The 22,030-nt window shown below is 37.2% G+C and overlaps 1 protein-coding gene across 4 annotated transcripts in view; it reads left to right on the forward strand.

The window, feature by feature from the left end:
• Window positions 1-22,030, forward strand: part of LOC124186905 (5-hydroxytryptamine receptor 1-like) — a 93,690-nt gene that overhangs the window by 22,097 nt on the left and 49,563 nt on the right. For 3 of the 4 annotated variants that reach the window (XM_046579019.1, XM_046579022.1, XM_046579020.1), the window contains exon 2: window positions 19,526-20,188. The gene's annotated coding sequence lies outside the window, so the exon portion shown is untranslated. Of the gene's footprint in view, window positions 1-12,938; window positions 13,057-19,525; window positions 20,189-22,030 lie in introns of all 4 variants that reach the window. The other variant, XM_046579021.1, reaches the window with a different exon arrangement.

Here is a 22,030-nt window from a genome sequence, read left to right on the forward strand (position 1 = left end):
TTTCCGCATTAATAAGTAAAATCCACGCGATAAGCAGGGGAGGAGGGGGTTGAAAATGGACTAAATACGTATCTCGTGATTAACGGACATCTGCTTTGTACAAGGGTGCGTTAAAGGTCCGGTGCCAAGAAGATCGAAAATCGTACGTTTGTCACGAAGTTACAAGGCGAGTAAATTACAATCTGCACGTATCACTTTGCGTAACAGTCTTCTCAGTAAGTATATGCAGAGTACTTATTGTCGATGATACTCGACGTGCAGTTTGCATCTGTATAGTCCGCCGTACGTATTGTTCAGCAAATATGTGGATGGAAAATTGCAGGGGACAGGACGGCTGCAACACAAGCGTACAAATGGAAGACGAGGAACGAGAAACGGATGCGTTAATAATTGTTCGTAATTGTTGCGTTGGTATAACAATTCTCCTTTGAAAACGAGTTCCGTACAACGAGTATAATCATTCTCTGGTTATAATATTAGACGTGATGGTAACTTTGAGGTAACGCGCAGACGACGTATCAGTCATTCTGCGATCCGGCAAACAGGCCAAGGAGTCGAGGATTTTATCCTGAGATGATACACAGAGTGGCGACAGGCCGCGAAAACCGGGAATAGTCACGAGGCTGAAGTTAGTAACGTTAATGGATCGAAATATTGAAAGAGAAATTACTATTTCGCACCCCAAGAATACCTGAAGAAGGTGAATTTTTGATAATTTCAGTTTGCCGATGCTGTATTGACATTTTAGTAAGTTTCAAGTAATCCCAAAGTTGCGAAATAACGACTTTTTAGAAAGATGCATCGGTACGTTAACGTTACCAACTTCAGCCTGATGAATAGGGAAGAGACAGGAAAAAGTCTGGGAATCACGATGGACCATAGTGAAAAAATGTAATAACTATTTTTTTTATAAATCGTTTTCAAACTTCACCTATACTTCGCAAATTTGGTTGAGCCAACTTTCGGACATGGTATATTGTTTAATTTTTAATTATTCGTGTGAAACTAAGCAGTGCCATGTGTTTTTTATATCCAAATTTATGTATCCATGGTGAACAACTTCGGGACAATCTTTGGTCATAAAAGATGGCTAAAATCGTGGAAGGAAAAAGATCGGGAAGTCCTGAATTTTTTGACTGGAAAAGTCAGGGAGTTTTATTTGAGAGAAATTTTTGCCAACCTGGTACGGTATGCAAAATACACATTTACTGGACCGATTCTGCAGGGATGAATCAACGATATTTTTTAATTGAACGTCGATCGCGTTTAAACCGATCTATCTTCATACGCATCTCTGAATTTCATCTGATGATGCTGCTGCAGCAGCTAATCTGATTACTAATGCTTTATCAAATAGTTTCGCATCCCTGGTGGACGTGCATTTAATTGGGACAATTTACCGCTGGGTATTTTGCGCTTCGCGAATTAAGGTATACCTATGTAGGTTATGTGTACCTATATTCCCGTAAATGGAACGTCGATGTACCGAGTAATCCCGGGGAGAGAGAGAGAGAGAGAAAAAATTCCAAGCCCAAGAACTCTTTCCACGATCTGTTGATTCCAGACGATTCGAGTGCATCAATTGGTACACGCAGCGCTGATGATAAACAAGGTCTGCAGTTTATTAGGAAATTGCTTTCGCGAATTAGGGACTGACTTGATTAAATGGGGAATGTAATTAGCGGGACCGGCTACTGCTCGGTCAATCATTCGATGATGGATGTCGGGTCTGGAAACACGTTGGACTTTATCAGGAGCCTGTTTACAAGTTCCTGTTTCTAATTCTTCTCCGTTATCCTGGAGGACTCGGGAGCAGCAGTCCCCTCAACTCGAACACAGACTTGATCGATAACCGCAGTCTGCTAAAACGGGGTCTGTTGTTGTTACGGGAATTACAAGGAACCACCACACCAAGGCCCTTTTCATGAATCATTATCATCTCCCCGGGCAACGTTGTACAAACGCGATCCGATGTCGAGGATATTGGGTAAACAATATGAATCGTGTTGCAAAGCCATTGTTCACTTTTTGCTCGACCTCCGCAACTCTGATCGGGTTTTATAACGTCATTGGTTTTTTTTATCAAACCTCTTTTTTGCACAGTTTGAGATACGGAGGAACGTTTCGCCGCGTTTCAATCGTTCGTATTCTCTTCCGGTGAATGGGTTTGACATAATTTTGTCAAAAATAGCCAGGATAAGGGTTTAATTATACGCTTATTTCGCCTCACGTCGTGATTATTAGGCTGAATCCAACCGCTGACACCAAAAGAGCGGACAAAGCAAGGTAGCCGAAAATGGTCTAATGGGTCCTGTATCCGGTATCGCTGTTTAAAAAGTCGCTGAGTCTCGCGGGTAAAAATGTAAATGGGTATAAGTTTAATCCGTACAATTACAAGTTGTTAAAAAAAAAACTTTGCCGGAGACGATAAAAAGGAGTGGACAAAAAAAAAAAAAAAATACAAATTCGTTCCAATTAATGCCGCGTGTAAATGCCTAATTCATTGGAGCCTGTTATTACACTTTCCTACGCCAAAGTTTAACCCAAAGTTTTAAGTTTAATACAGAGTTAGCCAACTCGGATCAGCGGTTTATTTTACCCGTTTCTTTTAAACGAGAGGGAAGAAGAATATGAAAAATACGAGAGCACCAAAGAGAAGAAATGAAGTTCGCCCTATTGTTCGGTAAAATGATCTCGTGATTCGATGATTACGTAGGCTTGCAAAAAAATATTTCATTTCAACCGCATGGGATGTTTTTTGGTGAATATTCAGTTTTCGAGTGCGCTGAATCCAATAACGACTTCCATTTCCCTCCATCGCTTGGAGTATTTTTGTAAAATACAAGGTATTAGTGTAACAAAAAAAAGTAAGAATAGTGGAAAAAACCACCGTTTCGTCACAACGAACTAAACGATATTTCTTATAAAATTAAACAAACAATTTTTTCATGAAATTTACTTAATATTCCGTGTTAATTCTTTTTGCTTGTGAAATCTTTTCTTCTTCTCTTTGACACCTCTCCGAACACGCTTCCGCTTATCATTTTCCGTTTCCGTTTTTGTAAATTTATTCTTTAGCCTCGCTTTGATACGTATTAAATGAAATTAAGAAATCACATTTGCATATGATTTTTACAATCAAGAATAGGACATCGGATTTTGAGTTAAACGGTAGTTTCACTCCAAACGAACACTACAAACACTAGTTTAAGAAAAAACCTGACTTGATGGAATTTTTAGTGTATTTTTTCCAGTTTCGGCGAGTAAAAATATACGAGAAAGAGTATGAAAAAAAAAACCACGTGCAGTTTTTCGGTTGCAGACCCGTGTTAGTATTCCGACCAGTTCGGTCACGTTCTCTCCATTTTCGTCGGGACACTTTCATTCCAATCGTACTCCTCGTGCCGCTTGAATTGCCTTATTAATTGTCATACACTTGGCTAAATTGCAGTACCTAAATGGTGGATTATTGCGGCTATTTGTCAAACAAAATAGTCACGGCTTCGTTCTCGGCTTTGGCCACTCGCGCATTATAATGTATCGATCCTAAGACTCTTGCACCGAACAGCAGCGAAAAGTCGAGAAGTCTGGGGCAAACGTTTGGAGCAAAGCCGATAAGAATTAATGGACTACACCGTCCTAATCGAAAGTTGGGAAGAGCGAATAAAACCGTTCGAAAACTCTCGTGGAATTTTATTATCGCCGAAATTGGAGAACGTGAATCAAGTAACGTCTTGACTGGCTGATAGAAATAAATTTCAGCAAATTTTAATATCCGAAGCAAAGATATCAACAATTCAAGAACAAGTTTTACAGTTAGAACGTTGAAATGATAAGACTTTTTGCGTTTTTGTCTTTTTGTTTTTTCAATCCGATTCCGATGTTTTGTGTTTTTCGAATTTTCTCTGAATCATTTCCAACTCCGATATACGTTTAGGAATGTTGTTTTATTCGATTTCTTCGCTATCATCGAACGCGAATAAAATCGCCGAAGAGCTTCCACACGTTTTTTTTTTTTTTTATACACTTTTCATCACCTTTGGTAAAAGCTTTTTTTTTTTTTTCTTTTCTCTTCTCCAAACTCTTTTTCCGCACCGTCCAGCACATTTGTCCTTGGCGTGAAATTTTTATCCAAGTTTTCCATTCTTCGACAGCCGGCAGAGCTTTCGACCGATAATTTTTATTTCCACCCCTCCCCCCCCCTCCCCCACCCCCTACATTTTTTATCTGGAAAAAGTTATCCCTTCTCAGTTTCGATTGATTGCAAGATAACTACGAGGACAACTTTACAGGACATGGAAAAGTGTGTCGGTTTATTATTTTTTTTCTTACTGTTATTTTTTTCTCTGTAAAAGTTGACTGCTTTCATTTTTCTTGTTTTTTTTTTTTTTTTTTTTTATCATCACTTTCATCCGCTCCATTCGCAACGATACTTTTCATCGTACGATTTTACGATACGGTGTGTTTCGGGCATAATATTATCGCGGAATATCGGTTTGCCGGGTGATAATTTGTCGGGAATATTACATATAATCAAGGCTTTAATTAATTTTCGTAAAATTGATACGTGCTCTAATACAACGTGACGTTTAGTAAGATTAAAAGTATCAGTTTTTCCGCACTTTTTCACCCGATAAATTGATCGGACTCGACTTTACGCTTTTCGTGTGCTCCAACGCCATTCAAACGTTATAATCGCATTAGACGGATCAATAGAGCCGAATAAATACGGACAGACGTTCAAATATAACGCTGAACATCTATGCATGTTATTTACTGGCGGTGGTTTGCGGTTTTACTTTCGCGCAGTTGTCACGTGTTATCGACGATGTGTTTCATCCTCGTAAAACACTCGGAATTTATTCACACCGCTCTCGTCCAAGTTAAAAGCCGCGTTAAAACAGAGCACTGGATATTCGAATTACCGACCGAGCGACACTTTCGACACGATTCGCCAAACGTCACTTTCGCACGCAATTAAATTCGGACGTTTATTTATTTATTTTTTACTTCTTTTTTTTTTTTTCTTCTTCCCTCACTTTCGCACATATATTTTTATTGCACATTATAAAAAACTGCAATTAGCAGCTTCCCGGAACTTTTTCTTCTTTCGCACAGACGATGAGACGTTTCGTTGAATACAGGCACTTCGCTTTTCCAGTCGGTAAAGTATCGCGTAATAAATTATTCATGGACGCTGCTCGCGGGAAATTGTTTAGATTTAATTATTCGCGAATTTACCGCCAACGCTGTCGACAAAGATTGGCGGGTAAAAAAACCAACAAAAAGGAAGAAAATCCACCGTACAAGGATTGGTGAAATCGACAGCTGCTGTTTCGCAATTTATCACCTCCCCAATTTTGCCCGTCGGTCAGCGAATTTTCCTGCCGATTTTCTCAAAAGTGCAAACGAGAATTCCGAATCAGCTGAATTGTGAATAAATCTTGGCAATGAATATTTTGTCACGCTTTCGCATAAGATCGCTATTCAACTATGTAACGATAAATGATTTATCGTGTTCAAAACTGCTATTCAAATCATTCGAAATGACGTTGAATCGGGAGGATTTTTTTCATCTCTTAAGCAATTGAAAGTTTATTCAATTTGGCTAACAAAGATTTTGCGTTTCTTCGAATAATTGATAAATAAGACTTGGACTTTGATTAATTACGTTTAAAATTCATCGATTGACCGATCGATCGATTCGTCGATAATGATGATTAATCGAAGGGGTGGATTAATCGCTCAACCCTTGTATTTATGTTGATTGACTAAATTTTCGGTACAGTTGTCTAATCCGTTCAGCAATCGTTTGGTTGTCGGGGAGTGAAATGAGAGTGACGAATGAATCGATGGATTCCAGGGATAAATTTTGGATGAAATACCATTCGGTTTACAGTATAGGGATTCTTTCCCAAGACGAATGCCCGTTTTATACAGGGTGTTCCATTAACAAAAAAAAAAGAAAAAAAACAATGCTGAAACATCGAAAACTAAGCATTGAATTGAAAAAAAAATTATCGACAAAAGTTGTTGTTACATATCAAAGGGGACATCGGATGAACGTCCCTGTTTTTTAACAATAGGATGTTTCGTTTGAAAAACAAAATTTGGGCCTGAATGGGTCCAGCAACCGATGTACCATTTCGTATACAACAACTTTTGTTCGAAACATTTTCCAATTTAATTCTTAATTATCGATGTATTTGAGCTTTTTTTTTCAAATGGAACACCCTGTATAACATGAAACGTAGGCAGTTACGAAGGTCAGAATTCAGGATCCGTAATTCCTTGGGTGCCGAGTTCAGAAAACTCGAGTCTATATGCCAAGGATAGAAGAAAACGAAGAAAGGAATGAGAGGAGAATAGAATAGGTGAGAAGAATAAAAGGAGAGGAGAGGAACGCCATCGATCTTACATTGTCCGCATCCCTTTTCGATCATTTTATTTCTCAAGTTATGAACGTCGAGTTCTTATCATCGACGCCACTCGGGAAATCCTTTTACATCTGGATTTTCACTCGCGAATAGCACTCTCTCTCTCTAAGGTACCTAAGGTACAAGGCAAAGTGATTGATATCATGCACGGTCACGCGTTAATCGAGTTTTATACTTACGTACGCACATACGTAAGGATCTATGTGCTAAAAATGTTTGCAAACTTCTCGCCGGAGATATCGCCATTTTTTGAAAATTTCTTTCGTACACTGGGAAAAAATTTCATTTGTTACGGTAACCAGAAAAATTGAGTAAAACTTTGAAACTGTTTTTATATTAATTCTGATGAAATTTGAAAGGTGCTGTAATGATATACGATAGGGAAAAAGAAACACTAGCTTATTTCAATGTTGAAGAATTCTATTATTCAGGCCTTTATCCTTTCGAGATAAGCCAAATACTCGATTCGGGGTAAAAGATAATTCTGGTAATATCTTGGAATTATTTTTTACTCGATGTGATCGATGATTGTACTCGAAATTTTTGCCCAAATACACAGAAATTGATCGATGATCCATGTCGTCATTCTTCTATTATTAAAATACGCATCTCATTCGGTATCGGTTCTTGATTTCATGCCACGTTCCAATTTCTTTCCATAAAAAACGAATAGAAACTAGATTCTATATTCTTCTGTCATAGATTACCAGTTCTTAAAATAGACTGAGTATCGGTAAAAATTTCTTCACTATTCTTAGACTTGTCGGTTTGACACGTCTTTAAATTTCCGCCGCGCGTATCTGCGGCATCAAATGTCAATACTTTGACTACTTTGTGGCGTACGGCAGTCGAGTATCGAACAAAAATAATATAAATCCGTGTCGTTTTTATTTATTTATTTATTTTTTCTCTTCTTTTGTTAATGTAAAAATCTTCGACGGGGATTATTCACCTAGATTTGAACAAAGTTTTTTATTTCTAGGTAAAAACGGTTTGATATTTCGCCTAGCTTGGCCAATTCATTCACGCCTTTTACTACAGTATAAATATGTACATGTTTTACATACATCGCATGTATAAATGGAAATTAACATATCGCAGACACGGGCCGAGAAGTCTCCTTAATATATGTATAAGCTTTAGCAACACATCGTGGATGCATGGAGACGAAATATTTGTCTTGGTTATACCAACAACGTTGTTAAGTGTAAACATACTGCCGAAACTTGGGGATATACCAAGTGGATGATTATTTTGTGTAAGATAGTGATATACTCGCGGTTTATGCCTCAAGTAGTGAGCAAATATCTATTCGCTGGGGAAATATTCGAGAGATGATAATCGATTAAACTCGGAGGTCGGAGAATGTCGTAGCCGGTCATTTTAAAGATACAAGAACAAAAAACACCTCGCGATACGCTTTGTTTATTTGTCTTAATTACACGAGCATTCGCAGATATATTTTCTACAGAAGATCGGAGTCGGACGAATCGAGTCGTTTCGAAACTCCGTAGACAAGACGGCTGACGTGAAGCAAACAGTCGAGGATAATCTATGAGATAATGGTTGATCGACGTTGCAAGCAAGTGACCTGATTACCGGGTCTAATCTGGTTAAGGGTAAAGCAGCCGATGTACTCAATTTCGCGGCTTCATTTAGTCTGGAAAAGTTCGGGTATGCCAATAAAAGTGTTTGGCAAATATGCAAACAGGGAACAGGTATCGAGGGATTCTTTGTCTCAGTTGAATCCGTGTTGAAGACAGTTTATCGACCGATAAATCGTTCGCTGGGTAAATACTTCCGTTACCTTCGGTCGGTAAATTGGCGTCGTAGATCGACAAATAGGTAAAAATCGGCATGGCGGACTTGTAATAATGCGAAATTACGGAGCTGAAAGTACGCGAAACTCCTGAGAGTCCGGTTAAACATGGATAAAACTAATTCCACTCTGGCTGCCAGATCAAAGCCATCAGAGGTACGAATGTCTGGCTTCGAAGCCCGAAATTCGTTGCACCGTATCAACGAAGCAGCCGGGCTTTTTCACCCTTTACTTTATATATCGCATCCTGAATCGTCGATCACGAATGGCCGATGATTTGATGATGAATGAAAAAAATGCAAAATTCATATTCTCACATATCAGACGCGTTAAGAGCAGTCCTCGAATTACAAAAGCATGCATGAATGAAGAGTGGATATACTTACGTGCGAGTATTGGAAAATGTTCTCATGACGTCAGAGCCTGGTTGTCGTCGCCATTTTATCACCACATAACCTAAGTTTTAATCTCAACGGAGGAAAATCGTGATTGTTGGGATTTCAAATCACTCTTGTCACGTAAATGATTGAAACACGTTATCATTGACATACCTGGTCTACGATCCACACACGAAAAAACACGGCCAACGGTCAGCTGTCAGTCTGGTTGCATAAGTTTGTTTTTTTTTCCACCAGATGACGCATTGAAAAGTGACAATCCCAATAAGACACCTTCGCATTTTGCCGTTAGCCCCAACCGAGATACCTTATAAGCCTATAAGCCGTTGAGTGCTCATTGTTTTTTTTTTCTTCGTTTTTGGCGGTACCTTTCCAGTATAAGATAAGTGCTCATGATAGTAGAATGTCAGTACAGAACAGTGGACGAACTAGAGCTATTTTCTTTGGGTATTTTTTTTATTTATTCATTTATTCTCTTTGATGAAAAATCACAAGTGTTTGACACAAATATCAAAACTCACTCGTCATGGGGTGCGGAGAATTGTTTCGGTGAGATGTAATACGAGCGTGATAGCTTGTTCGGTTGGCTCTTGATCTGCCCATTTGACCCCTACAGCTTCACGAAACGCGCGTTTAATAGGTTCGATGGCTTCAAGGATAGACTCTTCGAAACGCGGGTATATTTTCACGATAAATAATTACACGTGTTTCATCTTACGAGTTGATATTGTCTGTATATGTGATAAGGTCAGTTATTTTGACGTTGATTTGTTATTTGAGAGGACATTAGACCTTCTTGTCTTACCGACCGTGTCAGCAAGCAGTGTTTCACACTTTATTTTACTACTGATCGCTGATATAGTTTCAAAATTTTAGAAATGTCCGAGTTTAAAATTGCCCATGTGCGGCAACAAAAAACAACTTCGAAAAATTGTAAGCAATTATGAATACTAAACTTGACGTTTCAGCAGTACTGCCAACCACTGTAACCTTAGTAAGAAGCTGGTTTCGATATTTATATTTTGTATCAACTATCCCAAATTTATCTCGTCATCACTTGAGCACAATTGGCATCTCTATAACAACTTCCCAAAGTTAATAATAAAACGATTGCAACATTAAGGACCGTGAAACGAAATGTGAATAACGAATCGCTGATTCGATCGGTGAAGCAGGGAGGTCGTCCTACGACTTATTAAGCACAATTTAGTCGAGTTCGAAATTCTCGGGACGTTTTACCATGTGTAACTCATAGTCAAATACTTCAGTCCGCCCGTTCAGACGAGGCTCGAGTAATTGTCATTCAAACTACTTTAGTCAGTGTCAGTCGAAGTGCAGGTTGTGCTTTAGATCGCGGTCCAAGTGTCTATTCCTCGACGTTTCCTCCGATAGGTTAGAGGTGCGTCGACGTTACACAATTCAAAAGTTTGACAGTGGGCAACTTCAGAGGGAGACCCATTATTCCGGTAAGCTCTTGTAGATTGGTCGACACGGACTACGGCGTTGGTTTAACGATATTAGAGAATTCCGGTTTGACGCCGAGGATCAATGGAGAGCCTTGCAGGGTTATTAAGTTAGCAAAATTTGCTTGGGAAAACATTACCGGGGAATATATTCTCCTCGAAAGTTTTATACGTTGGATGGGCTTGCGGATTGTCAGTTGAAAATTCGATTTAACAACCAACGATTATACCAATAGCAGAAACTACTGCTCTGTAAATTTCCTTCAAGAGACTCTGAATGACCTACGATTCATTCGCTCCGACGTTGCAAGCGTCGAAAGTGCCTCTTTGTAATTCAGTACAAAGTCTCTTTGTCTAACAGTTGTATTCTCTCTTGTACGAAATTGTCCGAGCATCCGAGAATTTCTCACTTCCGAACTAACCTTAACCTTAGTTGGCTGAAAGGGAAGCCTGAGTAGCCCATCATTAAGAATTTGCTTTGACTGTAGAAAACGATGAATGGAGAGTAGCTTTTGTATCCCTGTACTTTTGCCATTTGAATCGATACTGGTGGAATTCAATCGCTCAAACTATTCACACTCTCTGATGTATCAGTGTTTTGAACATCGTCAAAAGCATTACTTGCAACAAGAAATCATCCCTCCCGTATTGAAATATCAAATGTGCTTTCCGCACTATCGAAATGAAAGCTCCCGGTAGAATGTTATGTACGTTTTGGAATTAAAAGGACGTATCGATGTTTAGGGATGAAAGTATGATTATGCGTGGCGACGATGTCCTTGCAAAGGTTCAGAGACATCCAATAACGCTGAACTATAATTTGCGGAGTGGAATGCCAATGGAGGGTTGATCGCGTCCTGAATCGCCAAGGTATCGTCGATGGCCTCAGGAAAACGAGAGTGCAACTTGGAAAAATTACCATCCGTGGGTAAAAATCAGGAAGACTGGAGTGAAACTTGGGAAAATTACCATCTGTAGGTAAAACCGAGAAAAAAAGTTTTTCTGAAAATATGAAAAGAGTGACAGTAATTTCCCTTCTGTGAAAAGTGTGGATTGAATGTGTCGGGCAAAATTGTGAGATTAAAAAGGTGTCTTATCGTAGAATTCATATGAATACTTCGCGTTATGAATCCCTTCATTTTACCAATTTCACCCTCGAACCGCTGCGTACCTTTGTTCGTTTCAATCATAATTCTAGCAGTCGATTTTTTGCCGCCTGTCGCGACATTTTCTTCGTTCTGATTAGAAGTTCAATATCACTGGAGGATGATGAAAAACTGATCGCAAAGGTTGCCCACAAAGGGCAAATCTGACAGGGTGCACCGTCGTTTTAATCGTGGAAACGAGTATATATAATGTTACAAATGAGGCCGAGGGGCGAAGTAAGATCGAGATTAATGAAATTTCAGCACGATTGAAAACTCTTGGAGGGATTTAGACCTGAGAAGAGAAAAGAAATGAAAAAAAAATTAATTTATACCTATTCACACGTAATCACTATTATTACCAGCATTGAAGATGTCTCAAGAACGGATATTTAATTTTCTTGCATAAGCGGCAAAATTTCTTTTCCACATACACTGTACACGTAACGGCGAGCGTTCTTGTTATATCGTTCCTTTAGTACCATTTGAAAATTTCATTTCACTTTACAAGGAATATTAATTCGCAGCCTTTGTTTCTGTACGCACCAGATTGAATATTTCAATGGACAATCCTACACCAGAATCAAATATACCATGTGAAGTATACCTTGTATCATTTGTCTTGCTTACCTTTATGAAATTCCTAATTTAGCATATCAATATTCGAGTCAGGTGGAACACCTTGTTTCACGGATTTTTGTACTTTGTTCCCTACGTACGCTGTAAAAAAACAATTGCCTCGAAATTAGCCCATGTGGACCGTTATAGAACAATTTTTGTGGTCGATTCGATAATTCGACGTCAGATATGATATTAGACCGACATCAGAAAGTGTTTGATTAACATCAGTTTAGATGGTATTACAGTGACATGAGATGTTATTAGATTGACATTAAATTAGACAATACAAGATTGACATCGGATTTTATTAAATTGACATCAAATTAGAAAACACAAGATTTACATCGGATGGTATCGGATTGACATCGGTTAGATGGTATGAAACTGACATCAGTTTAGATTTCATTTGATTGACGTCGGGTTGGACAGCATTAGATTGGCATCAGATTAGAAAATACAAGATTGACATTGAAAAACATTATATCGATATAAGACAGTGCTTGATTAAAATAAGATATTAGTGTTGGATTGGCTAGTGAATTTCACATCGAAATTTTCCTTACATCGTTGTATCATCCGAAAAATTATCGCCGCAAATCAAATTCGCCTTAGCGGTAAGCTTCGTGCAAAAATGTGCTGACGACACACAGTGCGCATCACGTAAATGAAATTTTATCGAAGTGGGTCAACTTCAGATCGAACTGTAATCGAAACTCCGAAATGAAAGAATTCTAAACTGTTTATATACGGCAGAACTTTTCCGTTCAGATGGCCATTCTCAAAGTTGCAGCTGCTGCTGCTTCTGTGCTTGTTGCTTTCTTACAGAATCGAAAAATTCACCGTACCGTAGTAATTTAAAAGCATTCAACGATAGATACATTATTAAATAAATGTCGATACAATCTAAAGCGCTCCAGATTCGCTTACACATTTCTGATCAGTTTCATTCAGTTCATTTCACTTCAGATCCTTTCCTTTCTTGTATTTTGATTTGTTTGTTCTTTTCTGTGTGTTGGTTCTTTTAGACATGGATTAAGATTTTCCCGTTTGTGTAGCATTTGGATTCAATCTTGTTGGATGGGTGAATGGCAACGAAGATACAACCACGGTGTTTCACACATAGCATCAACAATGTTACACGTGTTATACAATCATTGGACTACGATGATTAGGGTATAAAAGAACGGCTGAACTAAGACCTTTTAACACTTACAGTTATAAATAAGTTTTACAAGCAGTTTATGACTGTAGTGTGAAACCACGCTGATCAGACGCTGTGATACATATCGAAGGTAGACGGAGCGTGAATGTGCCTGTCGATATCAGAACTAACCGCGTTGATTGATCGCGCCGGATAACAAATCATGAACCATTTGATCAATTAGTTACGTTGATCCGACGTTTCATGAAACAGCACTTCTGAAGTTAACCTTACCGATAGGAAAACTGTGATGATTAAGGCTTTCTTCGTTTCGGTTAAGGTACCTACACGTATATACGTACGACAGTACCGTCAGTCCAGAGATGAGATGCTTTGCAAAGTGGAGACTCAATATGTTTTCCATTCGAAATAGAAACGATCGTCCGTTTGGCGTCATTGAGACGCGAGAAAAACACACCCGGCTTCAACCCAGCGCAACGTAAATATTGTTACAGCTGGTGCCGGCCGCAAGTGCCGATGTACGTTACACACCCACACCAAAAAATGCATGCTCACTTACGTACAGACGGTCCTTGTGTGCTCAAGGCATTAGGACGACACCAGTGTCAAGCTTGTGCCCAACGATCGCTTAAACGCCTGAAGACTCTAACTCGATGATTGTACACGGTTTATATAAATTGAAAATATGCTCGATCGAGAGAGTTGAATTAGCCACCGTTCAAATTTGGCGATACTTCGAGGCTCTTTGGTGGGCAAACAAATTAAATACATTGTGTATACTTTAGGGTGAAAATGTGTGTATGGTACAGAGGTGACGATGAAAACAGCGAGTGGTAGAGTAGCATGATTCCGGAATGATGATGACAATTGGACATTTTTATACAAGGATCTTAATATTGACATGGATAGATAATGTGAATTTCTAATCTTCGTTGCGAGATTTGTAAATCCCTCGAACCGTAGACTGGAGATGATTTTGCACTTCGTCTTTACCGCCAGAGCAAAATTTCACTCTCGTATCATTTTTAAACCCTACGCAACACCGATGTGAAAATATCGTTGTCAGTGCAATTCTATATCCAATGGCGGACAAAAATATCAAAATACTCGTTTCTTGTGCGAAAATAAGACCGGGTAATTTAATCCTGCAATCAGTGGTAATTCCATTACAGGAATAAAATTTCAGCCCACCTTTTCACACCAAAAAAAAAAAAAAGTTTAAAGATATTTTTGGTTGGCTTCTGCATGTAGAATTGCTCCGACTAAAGTATTTTCACATCAGTGCTTCGTGGGCTTTGATAATGGTAAAAATAAACGAAATTTTACTCAGTCGGTAAGGTTTACCGATGGAGTGATATTTCACTATCTTTCGGCATTATCAAAGCCTGCGTAACACTGATGTGAAAATGCCGTAGTTGGCGCAATTCTACATGGAATACGGAAAAAAAATATCTGTCATCTTTTAATTTTCATTTGAGAATAAGACGAGATAACGTATTCGTACAATCAGCGGTAACTCCGTTACAGGAATACATTTTCTGCCCACCTTTTCGCACAAGAGAAAAAAGTTTTAAGACATCTTTGGTTGGCTTCTGCATGTAGAATCGCGCTGACTACGGTATTTTCGCATCAGTGCTTCGTAGGCTTTGGTAATAGTAGAAAACAAGTGCCATGTTTTACTCAGTCGGTAAATGCTAACTACCGCATCCCCTTAATTAGGGTCGGGAGTTTTATGCAGGCTTGGTAAATCTCGTGGAGAAGGAACAGAAGCGACCCTTTAACCTCGGATGAAGGAAACGCGCTGGTACTCGGGGCGAATCAATATTTCAGAGAACATTCCCTCCGTCCTCGTTGTTGAAATTATACACCCAACAGGTGCACGGCAATAATAAGAATTCATCGGGGCTTTACACGCGTTGGCGTATAAATGCGCTTTTCACTCGCCGTTTCGCGGATTTTCCTAAAGTTTATACCTACCAGTCGCTTCGGGGGAAATAAATACCGCGTCCTTTTTACTTTTTCAATCGATAATATGTACGATGCTTGATCAATATTCAGGCTACACTCAACCTCCGGCCGTGAGTAGGTTGTAAAAAGTTGAAACGTCAAACGGAAATATCAGGAAAAGATTCAGATTTTATAATATAGTCGTATACTTTTTATTATTTTTTTGCACCAACAAAAAAAAAAAAGAAAAAGAAGGAGAAATTGCGTAGTTTTATCCTTATCGTAACGCATCGAAGTTTGAAAAATTGTCCACAATTTTGTTCAATCTTACTAATTTTACTCGATATAACGTTTTTCAATACTTTTCGCAACTTCAAAACTACTTCCCACGATTTTCCTAAAATTTGGCACACATTTTATTCTCATACTAATCGCGAGGTTGAAGTTGGTTACATTATCGTAACGACGCATGTTCAGGAAATATTATTTTTTTTCCGCAACTCAACGATATTCTGAAATTTTGACATCATCATATTTTGACGACGTAACTTTTTTCCAAGTCGTTATAACGTTGCAAAGTAATGAATTTTTCCAAAACGTTCAGTCACGAACTGATAGACGACGCGAATTTTATATTTTTAAAAAAAAAACTTGCCAAAATTCGACAAAATTCAACACTGTCAGTTTTCAATTAGCTGATCATCGGTATCGTGTTATTTCAGACAGTTGTCGTGTTTCGACGAGACAACAGCAGGGAACGGATGTTTTCCAATCAGTGAAAATACCTGTTGACGCGAATCGCAGATGTCTTAAATTGTGCGAATTTTTGTTCGAATTTTATACCGTTGGAATCTCGTGTGTTTCAACGAATTAACGCATAATTATTATCAGATACGTGTTAATACGATGACGAATCTTTTTTTTTTTTTCAGACACTATCATTACTGGAAGTGCTTTTGAGAAAGGTAATGCCGGCAAAGACTAGACGTGACCATTACGACATATATATATATACGTCGTTATAATTTTTTGAATCAATAACGGGCTGTTTCGGTTGGTAATTGTTTATCAAACGTTTCATCTCTTCGACCGTGAATGAATAGTTATCCGAAGCTATGACGTAGAAGTTACCGAGACTTTACTTTACGATGACTCCGTCTCGTCGAGAAGAATATTTTCTAAGAATTCATTGAAACATATGCTTGTATTTCTTCGATTGAGAAATTGAGCGTTTCCGTATTTTTTAATCGTTCAATCAGTCGAACGGTGCAACGGTGGAAAATTAAATTTATACGATACAATAAATTAATTAGATACATAATCTGAAATTGGGATTAATTATATTGACAACGAGTTAGCGGAGTTGGATCAATTTCCTGTCAGACTCAGTTATCGTATGCTGTCTACGCTTATTATAAATCCAAAACAATGCCGCGTGCGAAATTGCTCTGGAAGTGTTACATCCACGTAGAAATTTGTTTCGTGGCCCACGTCCCGGTGAATTGACTCGCATATTGCGCACGTTCATCCATAATTTGATATTCCCTTACCGAAGCACGCTCGTAATGCATCGCTATTCGCTATTCGCGGTGCATCGAGGTGCATCCGCGTGCAGTCTACATGTTACATATAGCCATAGAGAGAGAGAGCGAGAGAGAGAGAGAGAGAGAGAGAGAGAGAGAGAGAGAGAGAGAGAGAGAGAGAGAGAGAGAGAGAGAGAGAGAGAGAGAGAGAGAGAGAGAGAAATTCACCCACCGCTTGTTTATCGACTGCGGATCTCCGAGGGATATTTTCTCTCAACTAAATGGCAGATAGACGGAAGAGATACACGTACATCACCGGTCCATTATGCTGCAGCATCTACACACACACACACACACACACACACACACACCATCTACTTTGGAAATTCAACGAATATTCTTTGACAGCGTTGAACAGAGAGAAAATTATTTTTATCAATATGTTCAACGAAAGCTCGGGTGGGTCAGAGAGTTGAGAAAGAAAAATGGAAAAGAATATTTTTAATAAATTCCCGCAAGAATTCGTTTCGTCAAACTAGAAATTTGACATTACGGAGAAGAAAGATTTCTGAATGGATATAGTTGGAAAATCCCGAGGCGTGACAATTTTGCCCTTCTTACACCAGAGATACTGATATTTCGTAATATTTTTCATCGTCATCAACAAACAACAATTTGCTACAGATTTACATTTTTTAATATCTGAAATAAAAGGAAAAAAAAACAGAAAATTTGTAGTAAATTGTTGTTTTTTGTTTGTTTTTTTTTTCAGATTTTTTGCAGGTACGTAACGACAAAATATTAGGAAAAATTGAAATTTAGGTTAAGAGGGACGAAATTACAATGCCTCGAAATTTTTAAACTCTTCGTTCGTTAATGTATTTTCTATGTACGGTCAATTTTTAGCTTGACGAAATATATTCTTGCAAAACGATGCAAAATACATACATGATATGTAATATACGCGCTTAATCGCTTTAAATTTTTTCTGATTTTTTTATTCAAATGCTTAGTTATTTGTAAATATTTAAAAGTGATTTTGAAAACAATCTCCTTTAAAATTCCCCAAAAATTTTCAGCAACTGTATTTTCTGTTCCAAACATTTCAATACCGGACCCATGATGGGCCAATTCCTTTCCCTTTTTTTTTCTATCAGCACTTTAAATTTTTTTGCTCAACTAAAACACCGTTCAAACGATCTGAAAATTCTCGAAAATTTTCTCAAAAATTCTATTTTTTTACGTGAAAAATTTTTGTTCATATGTATAATATACGTGAAAAAGCACGGTAGAATAAAAATTCTCCTCGCTACCCGACGTCTTTTTCAGACAATATTCTGTCCTGAAAAAAAACGAAGCAAACGCTGTTTTGCAACATCCGGACAAGAGAGGAATTCTTTTTTCTTTTCTTTTACGTGTTTTTTTTTTTTTTTTGTTTTTACTTCCAAAGAAACGGTTCACTCATTACAGTCGACTTTCCTCGCTCTTCGTGCATTTTTAAATATTCGTACATGCAACCTGAACGTATTTTTCTTCTATATCGCGAAAGAAAAGAAGGAGAAGAGAACATCCGTGAGAAAAAAAAAGACAACAACGAAAGAGGAAGAAGTAAAAAATTTAGATGTTTGAGAATTTTTTTTTCAATTCCAAGCACACCGAAAACGTCTCGTTGGAAAATTTTCATTCTCGTTTTCTTCACTTGTAATTATAATATATGCGTAACGAGGTGTAAGTAAATAAAGAGCTGCTCAATATTGCTGAATTTTTGGTCGATTTGGTTCAATGTATTGTAATATGGAAAAATCCTAAGCTTGGATATTTTATAATAATCCCCCCCCCCCCGTTGTTGGTTTTTTTTATCCCTTTTTTATCGTACGTAGGTATATGAATTCCTTTTTTCGTTTTTATTTTTTTTTATTGTTGTTGGTTTTACCATCATGTCGACTGGCCTGCATTTTTTGTAACAAAAAAAAAAAAAAAATGTTAAACCTGATATATCGAGCGTGGAGTGTAAATTTTCACGTATTAAAATCGATCCCATCTGGTGTTGTACGATTGCAATACGAGGAACGGTATTCAACTGAAGTGTTTTTTTTTTCTCTCTCACGCGTTTAATCGCCCCGTGTATTACACCCTTCGTTAAACAAATTGAAAGGGGTTGATATTTATTTATACACCTATATGCATGTACATTATACATACGGACGTATTATATATATATATTGGAGAATTTAAAGAGGGTCTGTGTTATGGGACGTGAAGGTAAAAATTCCGAGAGATCGAAAAGTCGACTGGTTTAGAAACCGAAATTTTTGAGACACGAATTTTGAAATAACGAATGATCAGGCTACAGAATTTCGGAGTTTTGACAAATCGCATTGTTTTCCCGAAAGTTCATTCAACCGAACGCTTTTTTGCACGAAAAAGTATTTTCAGAACAGTCGGCGTTTCGAATCAAATCACAAATCACAGAATGTGAAGATATGGAAGAATCAAAGTTACGAAATTCAAAATTGGGATCGGCTGACATATCTTTCTAAGAACGCAAAGAATAGACAAAATATTTTCGATAATATTTAAACAGTCGTTATTGATAAATTCGGATTCGAAAATTTTCAAAAAAGACTCTAGTCTGAAATTCGAAAAGTCGACCTTTTGACTCTTCGTTATTTTTGCAATTCAATATTTCGCTTCCCGTAAATCTTGCCCATTCTCAAAACAAAAGAATAAATAAATAAACAACGTCGGTATAAATTTGGTTATACATTTTTGGGTTCTAAATTTCTTACCCTCGGAATTTCGTCACGTCTATTTTTTGGTTTTTCGCATTTCTTTTTTTTTTTTTTTCTTTCATCACACCCGTATATGTATATATATTTATAACAATTTATATATGTGTATATCGGTGTGTAGAGGTAAAATATTTAGGTTCGATACCGGGGATAAAATGACCGAGAATTGAATCGAACAAGCCGAAAACCTAAAGCAATATTGTCTCTGATATTTTCAGGGTGAACCTCACAGGCCTGAAACAACCCGGCACATCCTGTTCGGAGGATCCCAAGGACCCGAATGATCCCAAGGAGCAAAGGACCTCGGGCTCCAGGCTGTTTTTTCAAATTAAACGTCACCGCGGCTCAGTTTATAATCCGAAAATCGTTGCCTCGCGTATTTTTTACTCCAACGGCGTCGCCGAGAGTCGAAAATATTCGGTTCAAACTTCTCGATTAATTTCAGACGATAATATATCGTCAAGAAAAAAATGCCGCTGGTACTTACGATTTTCCAAAACGAAATTCGCGCGTCCGGATATTTCAGCAGTTCGTTTAATACGCGTCGTTTACTTTCGTGACTAAATCGAATTATAAAGGAGTATAATTATTTAATTATCTCGTAAGATGTAAATAAAAAAGATAACGCAGATACGGTGCGTGCTTTTAATTTTTCATTATGGAAGAAATCGAAACGGTAAATTTATTTTAAAGAAAAAACAAAAAAAAAAAAAATTCGATTCTTGTATCGCGCAAGAATTTTGTGGGGATTTTTAACGATTCGAGGAAACTCGATTTTCGCGAGTGCGGAAAGTTTACGGACGAAATCGTCGACGGTGGTGTGAGAAGATTGAATTGATTCGTCGATGGCGACGTGATTACAACAGGAAAAAAAAACCGAGGTAAGTTTATCGATGTATTAAAAAAAAAAGACATTCTTACTCTACAATCTTGGTTGGATTCGCAATTTGTATCGATTTCGCCACGATTTAGTTCACGGTTTAAAAACTAATAAACTTAAGGTCATGTAATACTCCTACCTTTACCGACCGAGAAAACTCAACCTTTTTTTCTTCGTATATTAAATGAACAAACGAACGGAAAGGGTTCAAATTTTGACGATAACATATAACGATAAGTTTCCTGAATTCCGCTAAAAAACAAAAAAAAAGAAATAAAATAAATGTACCGTCGAAGATAAAAAGGTGAGATTACTCGGTCGGTAAAGGTAGGAGTACCGCGTTACCTTAATTTATAAATTTACTTCAGTTTTATGAAAATAATTTTTCCCTATCGTGAAAGAAGTATATATATTCTTTGAAAAATTGTAATTTAAAAACACAATTCAGCAAGATCGGAACACTGTTCAAATTTTCTTATTATTATTTCTTTTTCTTCATTTTGAATACCGGAATCGTGTACTTACAATTATTCAATTTTTACACTTCACCGCTTATCTTATAGTTTCCTTATCGATTATGAACAAATCGCCTGATACAATTTTTTAATAACTTTAAAACCTACGTTTTTTTTTATAATATCGCATGAACTTATCATTCACAATTTTTAACCACTGGCTTCGAAATTTTTTATATCCATTGAAATATACTCACCAGGGACAAATCGTCTCAATTATTATTTGAGGGATTGAAAATTGTCTGAATTTCATCATTTCAATCACAATGAAAAAATTAGATATATGAAACTGATTTTACGCGATAGAAAAAATTCACGGTGTTTTCGTATAAGCATAAAACTAGTGCAACGGGACAAGATATTATACAAAGTTTCAACCCAAGACTGGCGAGTTTAATTAAACGTTGTTCAAATTAAAATTTAAGTCTAATTTTTAATTGTTAATCAGTTCTAAAAATTAACGTAGTACGTACACAACGTTTCATGTGTAATTAGAATTTTTCTCGCACAGAATTAATTACGAAATCATTTCAATTACATTCTCAAATTTTCAATTAACCTTCGGTTTAATACTCCTGGTGAATAATTCCTTCTTCAATTAGACGCGAAGATTTTAATCTTCCACTATATTTAAACCGGTATTAAGGAGTGCCGAATTGATACTTCGACTTTCAGAGCAATAATTCAGATTACCAGAAAAATTTATTAAATTCTTACCTCACAGTTCGTATGTAAAAAAAAAATATTTTCAACTGAATAATTATTCACCGTATCTTAAATGAACTTCTTTCGCATAATTTTTTACCCTGCGTAAAATATTTCTCCTCTCTATGTAAAAATATGATCCTGAAATTCAGAATATTTTATCTTGCTGAACGATTTTTCTTTCCACACATTGAATAAAATTCGTATATTGTGAACGGTCAATTTTCTTTGACTAAATAAAATCTGACTCGTCGCTAAAAAGTGGGAATCAATATTATGATGTTTTTTTTTCCTGCTCGTATATGCTTATATAAATTGACTTCCTAATTATTACCGCCGATGAAAAATGTTCATCGTACACGTGCAAGTGAAGTTAATTATATTTGTGCAAATCGCTGTGCGAAACGCTTCAAGAGTTTTTTTTTTTTTTTGCACTTGAGAAAGAAACAAGCGACATAGGTAAAAAAAAAAAAAAAAATAACATACCAATGAACGTCGAATGAACGATGAATTATAAAGCAAGCGGCAATATTTTGTAATCAGTAAATCCGGTGAAATAACGAATATTTGAGTGCATAATTTTTAATTAGGCTGTAATAAACTTCATTTACGAAAACGGAACT

Source organism: Neodiprion fabricii, chromosome 7 (assembly GCF_021155785.1).
Source record: "Neodiprion fabricii isolate iyNeoFabr1 chromosome 7, iyNeoFabr1.1, whole genome shotgun sequence".
Classification (NCBI taxonomy): Eukaryota; Metazoa; Arthropoda; class Insecta; order Hymenoptera; family Diprionidae; genus Neodiprion; species Neodiprion fabricii.